This window comes from Nicotiana tomentosiformis, chromosome 6, assembly GCF_000390325.3.
Source record: "Nicotiana tomentosiformis chromosome 6, ASM39032v3, whole genome shotgun sequence".
NCBI lineage: Eukaryota > Viridiplantae > Streptophyta > Magnoliopsida > Solanales > Solanaceae > Nicotiana > Nicotiana tomentosiformis.
Genome location: NC_090817.1, coordinates 144,503,587 through 144,521,107, shown reverse-complemented (window position 1 = coordinate 144,521,107; position 17,521 = coordinate 144,503,587). Strand labels below are relative to the sequence as shown.

At 39.8% G+C, this 17,521-nt stretch overlaps 1 pseudogene; it reads left to right on the top strand.

Moving 5' to 3' along the window:
- LOC104113129 (tropinone reductase homolog At5g06060-like) overlaps positions 1-17,521 on the top strand; it is a 192,607-nt pseudogene continuing 175,086 nt past the window's right edge.

Genomic DNA, 17,521 nt, shown 5'->3' with positions numbered 1-17,521 from the left:
ATGTTACAAATAAGAGTGGTAAATACTCTATTTCTTTTTGAAAATAGTTATATATATATATACCGCAAAAACATTCTAATCAATCAATGGCGAAGATTGAAGGATTTGCCAATAGATGCTCTTACTGGTTTGACTGCTCTTGTCACTGGCGGCACTTTTGGAATTGGGTGAGTTAAATTTTAAATTTTCTTCTACAGTAGTGTTTGGTATTGACGGAAATCATTTTTTAGGCAAATGTTTTATGAAAAAGTCGTTTTTGATTTAATTGCTAGATTTTTCAATAAAAAGGAGAAAATGACTTACCTCACTTATGGAGAATAACTTTTAACTTCTTATTCGTTGTTCCAACTAACACTAAGACATTATCATTAATACATATATACTTGAAAAATTAATTCACTCACAAATCGAATACGAAAAAATAATTTTCCATGAAAAATGGTACCAGAAACACTCAACACGTTTTGCAGTCATCTTATTAAGTATGGATGGTATGGATGACCATTATGTTTTTTCTTGGGATCTTTACACAAATAGTCTTTCGGATTCACGATTTACTTTTTTCATCAATATACATAGATATTTATATGCGGTTATACACATATCGCACATAGATTATACATATATTATATATTGTTGGCTACTTAAATTTAAGCGATTGGATATGCGACTGTTTTTGGTTAATTCTTCTTTTTTCTATAGGCGTGCAGTTGTAGAGAAGCTTGAGCAACTTGGTGCAACAGCGTACACATGTTCGAGAGAAGAATCAGAGCTCAATAAATCTTTGCAAGACTGGGCAGACAAAGGCTTTCAAGTAAAAGGTTCGATATGCGATGTAACCTCTAGAGAGCAAAGAGTTCAGCTCATGAAAAGGGTTTCCTCTGCATTCAATGGAAAACTCAACATTCTTGTGAGAACTATATCCTTAGTAATTAATTGTTGGTTAAAGTATAGAAGGCGAGTTTTAGAGCAACAGGAATTTTTGTAAGCGGTGTCGAAATTTATAGAAGAATAATAACTTTAATTATCATATTTTTGGACAAGAAGTAGCCTTAATCTGTTGGTTTTGTTGAGTCTTAAATTAGAAAAGGTCACGAGTTCGATTTTATTTCTTCACAATTTTTAACCACAGAGGCTCTCTCAAATATTTGAAAACAATGTGTTAGTTGTGTATCGATTCTTTCACTTTTTAGAGCAAAATCAAACACATAACCAACATACTGAGACACAATTTATGGAAAATGACGTCATTTTTTCCTAAGTTATCCGTTTCCTCACGGTATTGTCACGACCCGAAATTCTCACATTCGGACCGTGATGGCGTCTAATATTTCACTTGCTAGGCAAGCCAACGTTAGAATAATATTATCAATTTTTAAAATAATTTTTAAATTTATTAATAACAAAGAACAATTGCGGAAGTAAATTCTGAAATATAATGAATAATCCATAAAAATAACGGTGTCTAAATACCATCCCACGATTGGTGTCACAAGTGCACGAGCTTCTAGAATAAATACAAATAAAGGTCTGAGTTACCCGATTTATTTCTATTATTTGTTGTTACTAATATTGCGTACCGGTTAATGTAAGTGACCCGCCTTAGCCTCGTCACTACTTCGTCGAGGTTAGGCTCAGCATTTACCAGTACATGGGGTCGGTTGTACTGATATTACACTCTGCACTTCGGGCTACGTGCCGCGGTGGAAGTTATACCAGGATGAGATCCTTGTGATTACATTCACGTGTTTTAAATTCTCCATTTGTGAAATCTTATATAGTACTAATAGGAAGTCATGCCTGTTAGCCTTCTATGATAATTCTTTTATGTTTTTCTGTGCATATTCAGCCAGATTCGTGTTGTAATTATTGAGTTTTAGCCTACGAGGCGAGTGCCTAGATGGCGTTAAATATGAATCGTTAATTCGGGTAAATAATTATGAGGTCTTCATGCCTCGCGAATTAGTGTCAATATTGTGAAAATTTGAAACGAGATTTTTGGTTATTACGAGATTAATTGAGGATGCTGGAATTAAGAATGAACAATTACTATGACCAGAGATGTGGTTATGGGCATACATATGATGTGTGCGTAGGCACGAGTTGCTATAGCTAGTTGAAACTAATAGCGTGCGTTGATGTAAAAATAAGGCCTTTTGAAAATGTTTGGAATATAAGAAATTGGTTTTAAAGTGTATAAATGTAGATAAAAGAAATAATCTTAACTGAGATGGTGTTGTCGAACCCATGTTAAGTTTGCGGTGACATAGAATCACCGGCGAGTATGGGTGTAGTAAATACACTCAGTAAATTAAAGTCCTTAGAAAGATTCTTGGCACGTTCGAGGACGAACATATGTTTAAGAGGGGGAGAATATAACGACCCGATTTATCATTTTGTGAATTAGCATCTTGCTCAGTGACTCAAGGTCCCCAAAAAGCTTTGTAATGTATATTATGACTTGTGTGGGTGCTCGAGTTTGATTTACGGAAGATTCAGAACTTAATTGAAAGAACTATACTTATTTTTGAAGCTTAAATGAAAAAGAGTTGACCGGAGATTGCCTTGTGAGCAAACGACTCCGAAATGGAAATTTGATGATGCCAATAGCTTCTTATGGTGATTTTGGACTTAGGTGTATATCCAGATTGAGATTTGGAAGTCCATAGGCCAATTTGACGCATTTTGGCTAAAATAGGAAGTTTAAGTTCGAAGTTTGACCAAGGAGTTGACTTTTTGATATCGGGGTTGGAATCTAGTTCTGAAACTTTTCTGAAACTCTTAGTTTGTTTAAGCTTGAATTGGGGTATGATTCGTGGTTTTAGCATTTTGTTATGTGATTTGAGGTTTCGAATAAGTCCGTAATATGTTTTGAGACTTGTTGGTATGTTCGGACGAGGTCCCGAGTGGCTCGAGTGAGTTTCGGGGTGGTTTCAGACCATTTCTCGGCCATTTTGTAGCTGCTGGTTTTTGGCTACAGTAGTGTGCAGTGTGATCGCGGAAGGCCTTTTGCGATCACGTAGAGTAAAATCCTGTTGTGACTAACCTGACTTTGGAAGCATATATCTCGCAATCTATAAGGAATTTAGATATGATCCAAAAATGAAAGTTGTAGCCATTGGTGTCTATTTTTCATAAAGTTAAACCATTTGTTATTTAGAATTTTGTACAAAATGTTATGACCATTAAACTAGAGACTGTTCGAAAGAGTTGGAAAAGACTGTTGGAAATTTTGTTAATCGCGATTGCGGGGGAATGGCCGCGATCGCATAGAGTAAAATTTTGCTTGAAATATTTTGTGCTTCGCGATCGCGAGACTTGGTCTGCGATCGCATAGAGGAAATGACTGGGCAGAGAATTTAAGTTCTGAAAATGGGACTTTGTCCCATTTTTCATTTTTGATGAATTGGAGCTCGGGAATAGGACTTCGTCCCATATTGGTCAATTACCCGAATCCATGGTTGTTTTTAACATTTATTTGGTTGAATTCATGGTTGAATGTACGTTCATATTTTGTAACTTTTGTCGGGTACCGAGACGTGGACCCCACAAGCAATTTTTGAGTTAAATTTTGAATTTTTGTTTGAAAATTAGTATTTTCATATAGAATTAATTCCAATAATTTTTATTGACTAATCAAATTAATTGTGACTAAATACGAGGCTTTCGGAGGCCAATTGGCCAGACAAAGGCATAGCGCAGTAAAGAATTTCACGGTTTGAAGTAAGTATCTTGCGTAACCTTGAGTGGGGGAAATGCCCCTTTGTAACGACCTGACCGGTCATTTTGATTTCTAGAACCCCGTTCCCCTAAATAAGACCTCCCGTACATTCTTTTACTATTTTATGACTTGCGGGATGGTTAGTTCGAGATTTGGAAGAGTTCAGGTTGAAATTGGAACACTTGGTTAAGGCTGGCTTAAAAGGCCATGTTTGACTTCGATCAGCATTTTATATTTCGGAGTTGGTCCCAGCGGCGCACCATAGACTTGCTCGGATTTCATATAATAATTGAAGTCAACTCAGCAATCATAACCAATTATCATTTCCATCAATTTTGTTGCAGCGTGCAACCCACTCTCACAATATATTCATATTCAATTCTGTTGCAGCATGCAACCCGCTCTCACAATATATTCATTTTCAATCCTCTCATATAATTATTTTTAATCAAGTATACACATTGACTTTTAATACGTCTATTGCGGCATGCAATCCGATCCCCCAAATATTGACTTTTAATAAGTCTATTGCGGCGTGCAATCCGATCCCCCAAATATTGACTTTTAATAAGTCTGTTGCGGCATGCAACCCGATCCTCCAATATGGACTTTTTAATAAGTCTGTTGCGGCGAACAACCCGATCCTCCAATATATCCATTTCAATCAATTCTGTTGCGGCGTGCAACCCGATCCTTCAATATATCCATTTACCAATTCTTATAGAAGTAATTTCCCCAATAAATACAACAATTACTATAAAATTATAAGACAACAAGCATACAATAATCATGATTTAATTATGAAACAAACAATGACAAATAGAAAATTATTATGGAAATCGGGGAGAAAATAGTTAGTTTAATATTTAACATGCTTAATGTCAAATAACAATTGAGACACATAATTCAAATAGCATGTAACAATTAATGCAGGAATTCAAGAAATAATATTTGACAAAGAATAGGAGAGAAACAATTATTATAATAATTAATTCATGATTAAAACAAATTATAATTTTTCAAGTAAATATGCAAACAATTAATTTAACGACGTATAGACACTCGTCACCTCGCCTATACGTCGTTCACATGCATTTCACATAACAAATAGTTTAAGGGTTCTATTCCCTCAAGTCAAGGTTAACCACGACACTTACCTCACTTTGCAAATTCCAATCAATTATTCGACCACAAATTTTCCTTTTAAATATATCTCCAAAGCTTCAAATCTATTCATAAACAATTCAATATAATCAATACGAATCATAGGAATTAATTCCATATGAATTTACTAATTTTTCGGATAAACATCCGAAATTCATTAAAATATTTGCTAGTGGGACCCACGTCTCAAATATCGGAAAAACTTACGAAATTCGAACACTCGTTCCGATACGAGTCCAACCATATAAAATTTATCAAATTCCGATATCAAATGGACCTTCAAATCTTAAATTTTTGTTTTTGGAAGATTTTATAAAATTTCCAATTTCTTCCATCTAAATCCGAAATAAATAATGAATATAGACTTAGATTTATGAAATACAATCACTATATGATAAAGAACACTTACCCAGTTCGAAATCATGAAAAACTCCTTTGAAATCGCCCCTAAACCGAGTTCTAATTGAGGGTTTGTAAAAAATGGGAAAAATCCCATTTTGGTTCTGTTTTAAGTCACAGGCGTCAGGCCTTCTTCGCGTTCGCGAAGGGCCTGTCGCATTCGCTTTGAGTAGAAGCCCGTGGCTTTCACGTTCGCGAGTCCTCCTTCGCGTTCGTGAAGGCTTTTCACCCCTGGCCTTCGCATTCGCGTGCCAGTGCTCGCGCTCCCGTAGAAGGGCGACTGACCCCTCCCCCAGGCCTCTAAAGCTCCGCGTTCGCGTTGAGCTGGTCGCGTTCACGAAGGGTAAAGTCCCCATAGCTTTGCGTTCGCGAAGAAGGAAAATTCAGCCAACCCAGTTTGCTCTTCGCATTCGCGAGAGTACATTCGCGAACGCGATGAAGGAAATACCAGAAGCCTGAAGTTGCAGAAAACTAGATTGTTCTAAGTTCAAAATCATCCTGTATCCTATCCGAAACTCACCCGAGCCCTCGGGGCTCCAAACCAAACGTGCACATAAGTCCAAAAACCTCATACGAACTTGTTCGTACAATTAAATCGCTAAAATAACACCTAGAACTATGAATCGGACACCAAATCAAAGGAAGTTTTCATGAAAACTTTAAAACTTATATTTTCACAACCGGACGTCCGAATCACGTTAAATCAACTCCGATTCTCACCAAATTTGGCAGACAAGTCATAAATATTATAGTGGACCTATACCGGGCTCCGGAACCAAAATACAGACCCGGGGTTAATAAATCCAACATCAGTAATTTCTTAAAAATCATTAAGCTTTCAAGCTTTTAATTTTTCATCAAAATTCCATATCTCGGGTTAGGGACCTCGGAATTCAATTCCGGGCATACGCCCAAGTCCCAAATCAGGATACGGACCTACCGGAATTGTAAAAAGATTGATCTAGGTTTGGTTGCTCAAAATATTGACCAAAGTCAACTTAGTTGAGTTTTAAAGCTCTATTTCACATTTTAATCCATTTTTCACATAAAAACTTTCTGGAAAATTGTACGGAACTGTGCATGCAAGTCGAGAATGATAAATGGTGCTTTTAGAGGTTTTAGAACACATAATTACTTATTAAATTTAAAGATGACATTTTGGGTCATCACATTTTCCACCTCTAAAAGAAACGTTCGTCCTCGAACGGAGTTAGAAAAAAAGTACCTGAGCTGGTGAATAAGTGTGGATATTTACTCTACATGTTCGACTCGGACTCCTAGGTAGATGCCTCTACCGACTGACCTCTCCATTACATTCGAACTGAAGGATAACTCTTAGACCTCAACTGTCGGACCTGCCGGTCTAGAATAGCCACCGGCTCCTCCGCGTAAGTCAAATCTTTGTCCAATTGGACTGAGCTTAAATCTAACACATGGGACGGATCACCATGATATTTCCGGAGCATAGACACATGGAACACCGGATGAACCACTGATAAACTAGGTGGTAATGCAAGCCTGTAGGCTACTTCACCTACCCTTTCAAGAATTTCAAAGGGTCCGATATACCTAGGGTACAACTTACCCTTCTTTCCGAACCTCATTACACCTTTCATAGGTGAAACTCGGAGCAATATTATTTCTCCAACCATGAATGCAATATCACGAACTTTATGGCTGGCATAACTCTTTTGCCTAGACTGAGCTATGCGGAGTCGATCCTGAATAATCTTGACCTTATCCAAGGCATCTCATACCAAATCGGTACCCAATAATCGAGCCTCTACCGGTTCAAACCAACCAACTGGCGATCGGCATCGCCTTCCGTATAATGCCTCATATGAAGCCATCTGAATGCTCGACTGGTAGCTATTACTATAAGAAAACTACGCAAGTGGCAAGAAATGATCCCAAGAAACTCCAAAGTCCATAACACAAGCGCGAAGCATATCTTCCAATTTCTGAATGGTGCGCTCTGACTGTCTGTCTGTCTCTGGATGAAATACTGTACTCAACTCAACCTGCGTGCCTAACTCACGATGTACAACCCTCCAAAAATGTGAGGTAAACTGCGTACCTCGATCTGAAATAATAGACACGGGCACACCGTGAAGGCGGACAATCTCACGAATGTAAATTTCAGCTAACCTCTCTGAAGAATAGGTAACTGCCACTGGAATGAAATGTGCTGACTTGGTCAACCTGTCCACAATGACCCATACTGCGTAAAATTTTCTCTAAGTCCGTGGGATCCCAACAACAACATCCATAGTGATACGCTCCCACTTCTACTCAGGAATTTCTAACTTCTGAAGCAAACCACCAGGTCTTTGACGCTCGTACTTAACTTGCTGACAATTCAAACATCGAGCTACATATGCAACTATATCCTTTTTCATTCTCCTCCACCAATAATGTTGCCGCAAATCTTGATACATTTTGGCGGTACCTAGATGAATAGAGTACCTGGAACTGTGTGCCTCTTCGAGAATTAATTCACGAAGCCCATCCACATTAGGCATACAAATACGACCCTGCATTCGTGGAACTCCATCTTCCCCCACAGCAACCTGTTAAGCATCACTGTGCCGCACCGTGTCCTTAAGGACAAGTAAATGAGGATCATCATACTGCCTCTCTCTAATACGCTCATACAAGGAAGACCGAGCGACTGTGCAAGCCAGAACACGACTTGGTTATGAAACATCTAACCTCACGAACTGATTAGCCAAAGTCTGAACATCTGCAACTAATGGTCTCTCACCAACCGGAATATACGCAAGACTGCCCATACTCACAGCCTTTCTACTCAAAGCATCGGCCACCACATTGGCCTTTCCGGGGTGATACAAAATGGTGATATCATAGTCTTTCAACAACTCTAACCATGTTCTCTGCCTCAAATTAAGATCCTTTTGTTTGAACAGATACTGGCTATGATGATCAGTAAATACCTCGCACGAGACACCATAGAGGTAATGCCTCCAAAACTTCAGCGCATGAACAATGGCTGCCAATTCTAAGTCATGAACATGATAATTCATCTCGTGAACTTTCAACTGCTGCGACGCATATGCAATTACCTTGTCATCTTTCATTAATACTGCACCAAGCCCAATGTGAAATGCGTCACAATATACCGTATACGATCTTGAAACTGTGGGTAATACCAATACTGGCGCCGTAGTCAAAACAGTCTTGAGCTTCTGAAAGCTCAACTCACACTCGTCTGACCATCTGAATGGGACACCTTTTTGGGTCAGTCTGGTCGATGGGCTTGCTATAGATGAAAATCCTTCCACGAACCGACGATAATAATCTGCTAAACCTAGGAAACTCTGGATTTCTGTAACTGAAGTAGGTCTAGGCCAATTCTGAACAGCCTCAATCTTCTTAGGATCCACCTTTATGCCTTCTGCCGATACAACATGCCCCAAAAAGGCAATTGAGTCTAACCAAAACTCACATTTTGAAAACTTGGCATATAATTGATTTTTCTTCAAAGTGTGAAGCATACTTCGAAGATGCTGCTCATGTTCCTCCCGACCGCTGGAGTAAATCAAGATATCATCAATGAATACAATCACAAAAGAATCCAAATAAGGCTTGAACACCCGATTCATCAAATCCATAAATGCTGTTGGGGCATTTGTCAACCAAAATGACATCACTAGGAATTCGTAATGCCCATACCAAGTCCGAAAAGCTGTTTTAGGGACATCAGATTCCCTAATCTTTAACTGATGGTAACCAGAACACAAATTAATCTTCGAAAATACCTTGGCACCCTGAAGCTGATCAAATAAGTCATCAATTCTTGGCAGCGGATATTTGTTTTTGATAGTGGCCTTGTTCAACTGCCGATAATCTATACACATCTGCATAGAGCCATCTTTCTTCTTTACAAATAATACTGGTGCACCCCAGGGCGAGACACTGGATCTAATGAATCCCTGATCAAGCAAGTCTTGTAACTGCTCTTTCAATTCTTTCAACTCCGGCGGGGCCATACGGTATGGTGGAATAGAAATGGGCTGAGTGCCCGGAGCCAAATCAATACAAAAGTCAATATCTCTGTCGGGTGTCATCCCCGACAAATCTGCAAGAAATGCTTTTGGAAATTCACGAACAACTGGTACTGAGTCCATAGAAGGAACATCCGCACTGGGATCGCGAATATAAGCCAAATAGGCTAGACACCATTTCTCTACCATACGCCGAGCTTTCATATAAGAAATAACCCAGCTGGCAGAATGACCAGGAGTTCCATTCCACTCTAACTGAGGTAACCCGGCATGGCTAGAGTCATTGTCTTGGCATGAAAATGCAATATAGCATGATAAGGTGACAGCCAATCCATACCCAAGATGACATCAAAATCTACCATATCAAAAAGTAGAAGATCCACACTAGTCTCAAGATTACCAATAGTAATCACACACGGACGATAGACATGATCTACTGTAATAGAGTCTCCCACCGGTATAGATACACACACAGAAGTACTCAGAGAATCACAAGGCACAACCAAATATGAAGCAAAATAAGAGGACACATAGGAATAAATAGATCCTGGATCAAATAGAACTGAAGCATCTCTATGGCAAACTGGAATAATACCTATGATCGTAGCATCAGATGACTCGGCCTCAAGCCTAGTTGGAAAAGCATAAAATCGGGGATGGGCCGCACCACTCTGAATTGCGTCCCAGGGACGGCCTTTAACTGGTTGGCCTCCACCTCTAACGGTCTGACCTCTACCTCTAATGGTCTGACCTCCACCTCTAATGGTCTGACCTCCACCTCTAGCTGCCTGACCCTTACCTTTACCTGGCTGAGCAGGCGATGAAGCAACCGGTGCTGGTATGATGGCACGAGAATCTTGCCGAGATCTAATACTTGCCAATCTAGGGCAATACCTCCTAATATGACCAATGTTCCCACACTCATAACACCCATCCTGATGCCATGGCTGCTGAAGCTGAAGCTGGCCCAAATGGGTCGGATAACCGTTGTAGTAACTCTGGAGTGGCGGTGCATTGATAGGAGCTGAATGTGCACTAAATGCTGGCTATCCATAGTAAGGCATAATAGGACCGTGACTCCTTGAAGCACCGGGAGATGCATGAAGCGCTGAATGAAACGATCTGGGAGGATGACCCCTACCAAAATTACCCATGCCTCCAGACGAAACATCATCGAAACCACCAAACTGACGAGGCCTATTATCAGACCTCTGCCCTCTCTCTTGTGAAAGAACCATCTCGATCCTCCTCGCGACATTAGCAGCCGCTTGACAAGAAATCTCACTTCCGGTCTCCTTGGCCATCTGAAGCCTGCTAGGTGAGTGAGTCCCTCAATAAACCTCCTCACTCTCTCCCCCTCAGTAGGTAGTAAAGCGAGAGCATGACTGGCAAAATCCACAAAACGGGACACATACTGAGTAACAGTCATACTGCCCTGCTGTAGATGCTCAAATTGCTTGCAGAATTCCTCTCTCAGTGTGATAGAAAGAAACTTCTCCAGACATAGCTGAGAGAACTGCTCCCAGGTAAGTGCAGGCGATCCAACTAGTATGGTCAATGTATAATCTCTCCACCATCTCTTGGCGGAACCCGTCATCTAAAAAATAGCAAAATCAACCCCACTGGTCTCAACTATACCCATGTTCCACAGCACCTCATAGCAGCGTTCAAGATAATCCTGTGGGTCCTCAGAAGGTGTACCACTGAAGTGAACTGGAAAGAGCTTAGTAAACTTATCCAGTCTCAATAAGGCCTCAAAATACATGGCGGGCCTATCACTGGTCTGTGCCGCAACAATTAGCTGAACTACCCCAACTGGCGGGGCTACTGGAGCCTGATTCTGGGGAGCCATCTGCTCCGGAGTGGGAGTAGTCGGAGTTTGTGCTCCTCCCCCACCCTATGAGACGGCTGGTGCCACTGGAAACATACCATTCTGGGCCACGCCCTCCATAAGACTTACCAAACCGACTAGAGCATCCTGAAGTAGTGGAGTGGCTATGAATCCTTCCGGGACTTGAACTGGTCCAACTGGTACATTCTGAACTGGAACTTCCTCCTGAAGGTCCACCTGAGGTCCTACAACCGGTGCAGCTGCTCGAGCTCTGGACTGAGCTCTACCTCGGCCTCTGCCTCGGCCTCTAGCACAACCTCGTCCTCGACCTCTACCCCTAGCCATAGTTGCCACCGGGGGTTCTGGTCCCTGTCCACCGATAGAGGTATTACGTGTTCTCACCATCTCCGAGAGAATAAGAGTAGAATGATTCAATCATCAATGATAGAATAAAATCGCACGACATAAAAAGAAAGAAGTGATGTTGTTCCTAAACTTCATTTCCTTTGAGATATAAGTACAGACGTCTCCGTACCGATCCTTCAGACTCTACTAAGATTGCTCGTGACTCATGAGACCTATGTAACCCAATGCTCTGATACTGTCACGACCCGAAATTTTTCACCGACAGGACCGTGATGGAACCTAACATTTCACTTGCTAGGCAAGCCAACATTAGAGAATCATTAAATTAATTCCTTATTCCCATTCAGTAATTAACAATAATTAACTAAGATGAAATATAATAAGTACCGAATATCATAAAACTGTATTAATTATTACCACCCGGATCTAGAGTCACAATTCACGAGCATTCTAGAATTTTCTACAAGTAATAGTCTGAAAGAAATACAACTGTCTGAATGAAAGAAACAGTAGGACAGAGAAGATAGACGGGGACTTCAAGGTCTGTGAATGTCGACAGATCTACCTTGGGTCTCCGGACAGCGGTCCAATAGCAAAAATTCTCGATCAACCCGAGCCGGTACCAAAATCTGCATAGAAAGTACAGAGTGTAGTATCAGTACAACCGACCCCATGTACTGGTAAGTGTCGAGCCTAACCTTGATGAAGTAGTGACGAGGCTAAGGCAAGGCACCTACAAGTCAACATGTACAATTTAACAGTGTATATACCAATAAAAGAAATGAAGAACTAAACAGGAAATGTTGGGTGGGGAACATACTGAGGGGAATACAAGATAAAGAACCACAACAGAATGATCACCGGAGCAGTCAATATACCATGAATCGACAGGAATAGTGAATACAATAAAGGAAAAATGCACGGCATCACCCTTCGTGATTTTACTCTCAATCTCACCAATAAATCAATAGAAACGACACGACATCGCCCTTCGTGCATATCACGACCCGAAATTCCCTCATTCGGACCGTGATGGCGCCTAACATTTCACTTACTAGGCAAGCCAGCATTAGAATAATAATAACCAATTTTTAAACAATTTTTAAGTTATTAATAATCAAGAAAACAAAAGCGGAAGAAAAGTTTGAAATATAGTGAAATAATCCATAAAAACAAAGGTGTCTAAATACCATCCCAGAATTGGTGTCACAAGTGCACGAGCTTCTAGAATAAATACAAATAAAGGTCTGAATAAATAAAGTTTTCTGGAAATAAATACACAACTAAAGTAAAATAGACAGGACTTCAGAACTACGGATGCCATGCAGTTATACCTCAAGTCTCCTCTGGTAGTTGGAATCCGAGCAAGTCTATGGTACGCCGCTGGGACCAACTCCAAATTCTGCACAAGAAGTGCAGAGTGTAGTATCAGTACAACCGACCCCATGTACTGGTAAGTGCTGAGCCTAACCTCGACGAAGTAGTGACGAGGCTAAGACGGTTCACTTACATTAACCTGCACGCAATATTAATAACAACAACAAATAATAGAAATAAATCAGGTAACTCATTTATAATAATTGAAGCCAACTCAGCAGTCATAATCCATTATTATTTCAACCAATTCTGTTGCAGCGTGCAACCCGCTCTCACAATATATTCACATTCAATTCTGTTGTAGCGTGCAACCCGCTCTCCCAATAAATTTCTTTTAATCAAGTCTGTCATATAGTTTTTTCAATCACGTATATATATAGACTTTAAAATAAGTCTGTTGCGGCGTGCAATCTGATCCTCCCAATATTGACTTTTAAATAAGTCTATTGCGGCGTGCAATCCGATCTCCCAATATGGACTTTTTAATAAGTCTGTTGCGGCGTGCAACTCGATCCTCCAATATGGACTTTTTAATAAGTCTATTGCGGCGTGCAACCCGATCCTCCAATATATCCATTTCAATCAATTCTTATAGAAGAAATTTCCCCAATAAATGCAACAACTAATATAAAATTATAAGACAAAAAGCATACAATAATTATGATTTAATTATGAAACAAACAATGACAAATAGCAAATTATTATGGAAATCAGGGAGGAAATAGGCAGTTTAATATTTAATATGCTAAATGTCAAATAACAATTAAAAAACATAATTCAAATAGCATGTAACAATTAATGCAGGAATTCAAGAATTAATATTTGACAAAGAATATGAGAGAAACAATTATTATAATAATTAATTTATGATTTAAAACAATTTATAATTTTTTAAGTAAGCAGGCAAACAATTAATTTCACGACGTATAGACACTCGTCACCTCACCTATACGTCGTTCACATGCTTTTCACATAGCAAATAATTCAAGGGTTCTATTCCCTCAAATCAAGGTTAACCACGACACTTACCTCGCTTTGCAAATTCCAATCAATTACTCGACCACAACTTTTCCTTTTAAATTTGTCTCCAAAAGCTTCAAATCTATTCACAAACAATTCGTTATACTCAATACGAATCATAGGAATTAATTCCATATGAATTTACAAATTTTTCGGATAAAAATCCTAAATTCATTAAAATATTCGGCAGTGGGACCCATGTCTCAAATCCCGAAAAAACTTACGAAATCCAAACACCCATTCCGAGATGAGTCCAACCATACAAAAATTATCTAATTCCGATGTCAAATGGACCTTCAAATCTTAAATTTTTGTTTTTGGAAGATTTTATAAAAATCTGATTTTTCTTTCATAATTCACGGATTCATGATACAAATGAGTATGAAATCATGAAGCATAATCAATATAGGATAAGGAACACTTACCCCAATGTTTTCCCGTGAAAATCGTCCAAAAATTGCCTTATCCGAGCTCAAGAATGGAAAAGGGTTAAAATGGGACGAATCCCATTTTCTAGAACTTAAGTTCTGTTTCTCGGACTTTTACCCTTCGCGAATGCGGTCAGTGCCTCGCGTTCGCGAAGCCCAAATTTGTGATGTCCCATTTTACACTTCACGAACGCGAGGGCTACTTTGCAAACGCGAAGCTTGCCTAGTTTGGCCTTCGCGAATGCGAGATGCCCTTCGCGAACGCGAAAGCAATTATCCTGGCCAGCCTCTTTCCCTTCGCGAACGCGAGGCTTCGATCGCGAAGCTTTGAACCACAAGCCTTAGCGAACGCGGTCACTCTGTCGCGAATGCGAAGCATAAAACTTGCCAGCCCCACTTTGCTCTTCACGTTTGCGAGAGTACCTTCGCGAACGCGAAGAAGAACACACAAGAAGCCTGAAGTCTGCAGAAAACTAGATTTCCTAAGTCCGAAATCATCCCGTAGCCCATCCGAAACTCACCCGAGCCCTCGGGGCTCCAAACCAAACATGCACCCAAGTCCTAAAACATTATACGAACTTTCTCGCGTGATCAAATTGCCAAACTAACACCTAGAACTACGAATCAGACACCAAATCAAAGAAAATTTTCAAGAAAACTTTAAAACCTTTATTTTTACAACTGGACATCTGAATCACGTCAAATCAACTCTGTTTCTCACCAAATTTGGAAGACAAGTCATAAATATTATACTGGACCTATACCAGGCTCCGGAACCAAAATACGGACCCAAGGTCAATATATACAACATCAGTAATTTCTTAGAAATCATTAAGCTTTCAAGCTTTTAATGTTTCATCAAAATTCCATATCTCGGGCTAGGGACATCGGTATTCGATTCCGGGCATACGCCCAGGTCCCAAATCACGATACGGACCTACCGAAATTGTCAAAACACTGATCCGGGTCTGTTTGCACAAAATGTTGACCAAAGTCAACTTAGTTGAGTTTTAAAGCTCTATTTCCCATTTTAATCCATTTTTCACATAAAAACTTTCCGGAAAATTGTACGGACTGCGAATGAAAGTCAAGGAATGATAAATGGTGCTTTTTGAGGTCTTAGAATACATAATTACTTATTAAATTTAAAGATGAAATTTTGGGTCATCACAGTGCATTAACTCTCATATCATGGCACGACATCATCCTTCGTGCTTTTACACTCACAATATGGCACGACATCACCCTTTGTACATTAACACTCACAATATGGCACGACATCACCCTTCGTGCATTAACTCTCATATCATGGCACGACATCACCCTTCGTGCATTAACAATCTCCCTTACCATAATGCAATGCATAAATAACAACAGGGTGATAGAATAACAAGTACAAACCTTACTTCAATATTTGGTTCCACAATATAAATCTCAACTTTTAAATAAATACTAGATTACCAACAGAAATCCGTAAACATGATAATGATGATCAATTTAACAGCACTAGTATAAACATTTAGCAATTAGGCATAGGAAGAGACAATATAAGAAAACAGAAGAAACATGGAAAAACAGGTGAATTGGCGGCGCATAAGTACTCGTCACCTCACATATACGCCGCTCACATGAAGTTTACTTAGCAAATAATCTAAGGTTCCTAATTCCCTCAAGTCAGGGTTAGACACAACACTTACCTTGCTCCGAAGGCCACTTAATTCTCAATCACATCTTTTCCTTTAGAATTCATCTCCAAACCACTCGTATCTATTCAAAAATAACTCAATAATATCAAATATTGCTAAAGAAATCAATTATATTGCATAAATTAAATTTTCCTCAAAAAAGTCGAAAAAATCGACCCCGTGCCCGCTTGGTCAAAACCCGAGGTTCGGACCAAAATCCATTTACCCATTCATCCCTGAGTCCGAGTATGTAATTAGTTCTAGAATCCGACCTCAAATCGAGGTCTAAATCCCCAAATTTGTAAAATTCCCAATCTCCCCAAAATCCCTAATTTCTACCCTTAATGAACAAGATTTAAGACTAGGAATTCAATAAATGATGATAGAAATTAAAGAAAACAAGTTAGAAAGTGCAAACCTATGATTGGGCGTCGAAATCCTTCTTCAAAAATCTCCCTAGGTCGAGTTCTATGGAAGAAAATATTAAATTTTGAACAAATCCCGTTTTGAAGTCTGTTTTAAAACACTGGACAGGCCTTCATCGCGTTCGCGAGAGGCCTGTCGCGATCGCGATGCACAACGGCCTAAGGCCTTCACGTTCACGAGTCTTTCTACGCGTTTGTGTAAGGAAGCTACCCCCAAGCCTTCGTGTTCACGACCCAGTGAACGCATTCGCGTAGAAGAACATGACCCCTCCCCCATGTCCCTTAACCTATCGCATTCACGGGAGACTGATAGTGTTCGCGAAGGGTACCACCCCCAATGCTTCGCGTTCGCGACCAGTTCTTCGCGTTCGCGAAGAAGAAATTACCTCCCAGCCTAGTTTACACTTCGCGATCACGAATCACAAAATACCTGTGCACCAGCAACAACAAAACAACAGAAATTCTAAGTCCGAAACATTCTATAGCCTATCCGAAACTAACCCGAGCCCTCGGGGATCCAAATCAAACAAGCACACAAGTCTAAAAACATCATACGGACCTGCTCGCGTGATCAAATCGCCAAAATAAAACCTAGAACTCCGAATTTAGTACCAAATCAAATGAAATTCTCAAGAACACTTAAAAATTTCTATTTTCTCAACTGGACGTCCGAATCTCGTCAAATCAGCTCCGTTTCTCACCAAATTTCACAGACAAGTCTTAAATTTCATAATGAACCTGTAACGGGCTCCGGAACCAAAATACTGACCCGGTACTAACAATGCCAAACATCAATCAATTCTTAAAAATAAATAATTTTCAGACTTTTAATTTTTTACAAAAATTCACAACTCAAGCTAGGGACCTCCGAATTCGATTCCGGGCATGCGCCCAGGTCTCATAATTCGATACAGACCCACCGGGACCGGAAAAACACGGATCCGGACCCGTTTACCAAAACTGTTGGTCGAAATCAACTAAAATCAACCTTTAAGGCATAAATTCTTATTTTCATCAATTTGCAACATAAAAGCTTTCCGGAAATATGCTCGGACGGCGCACGCAAATCGAGGAAGGTAA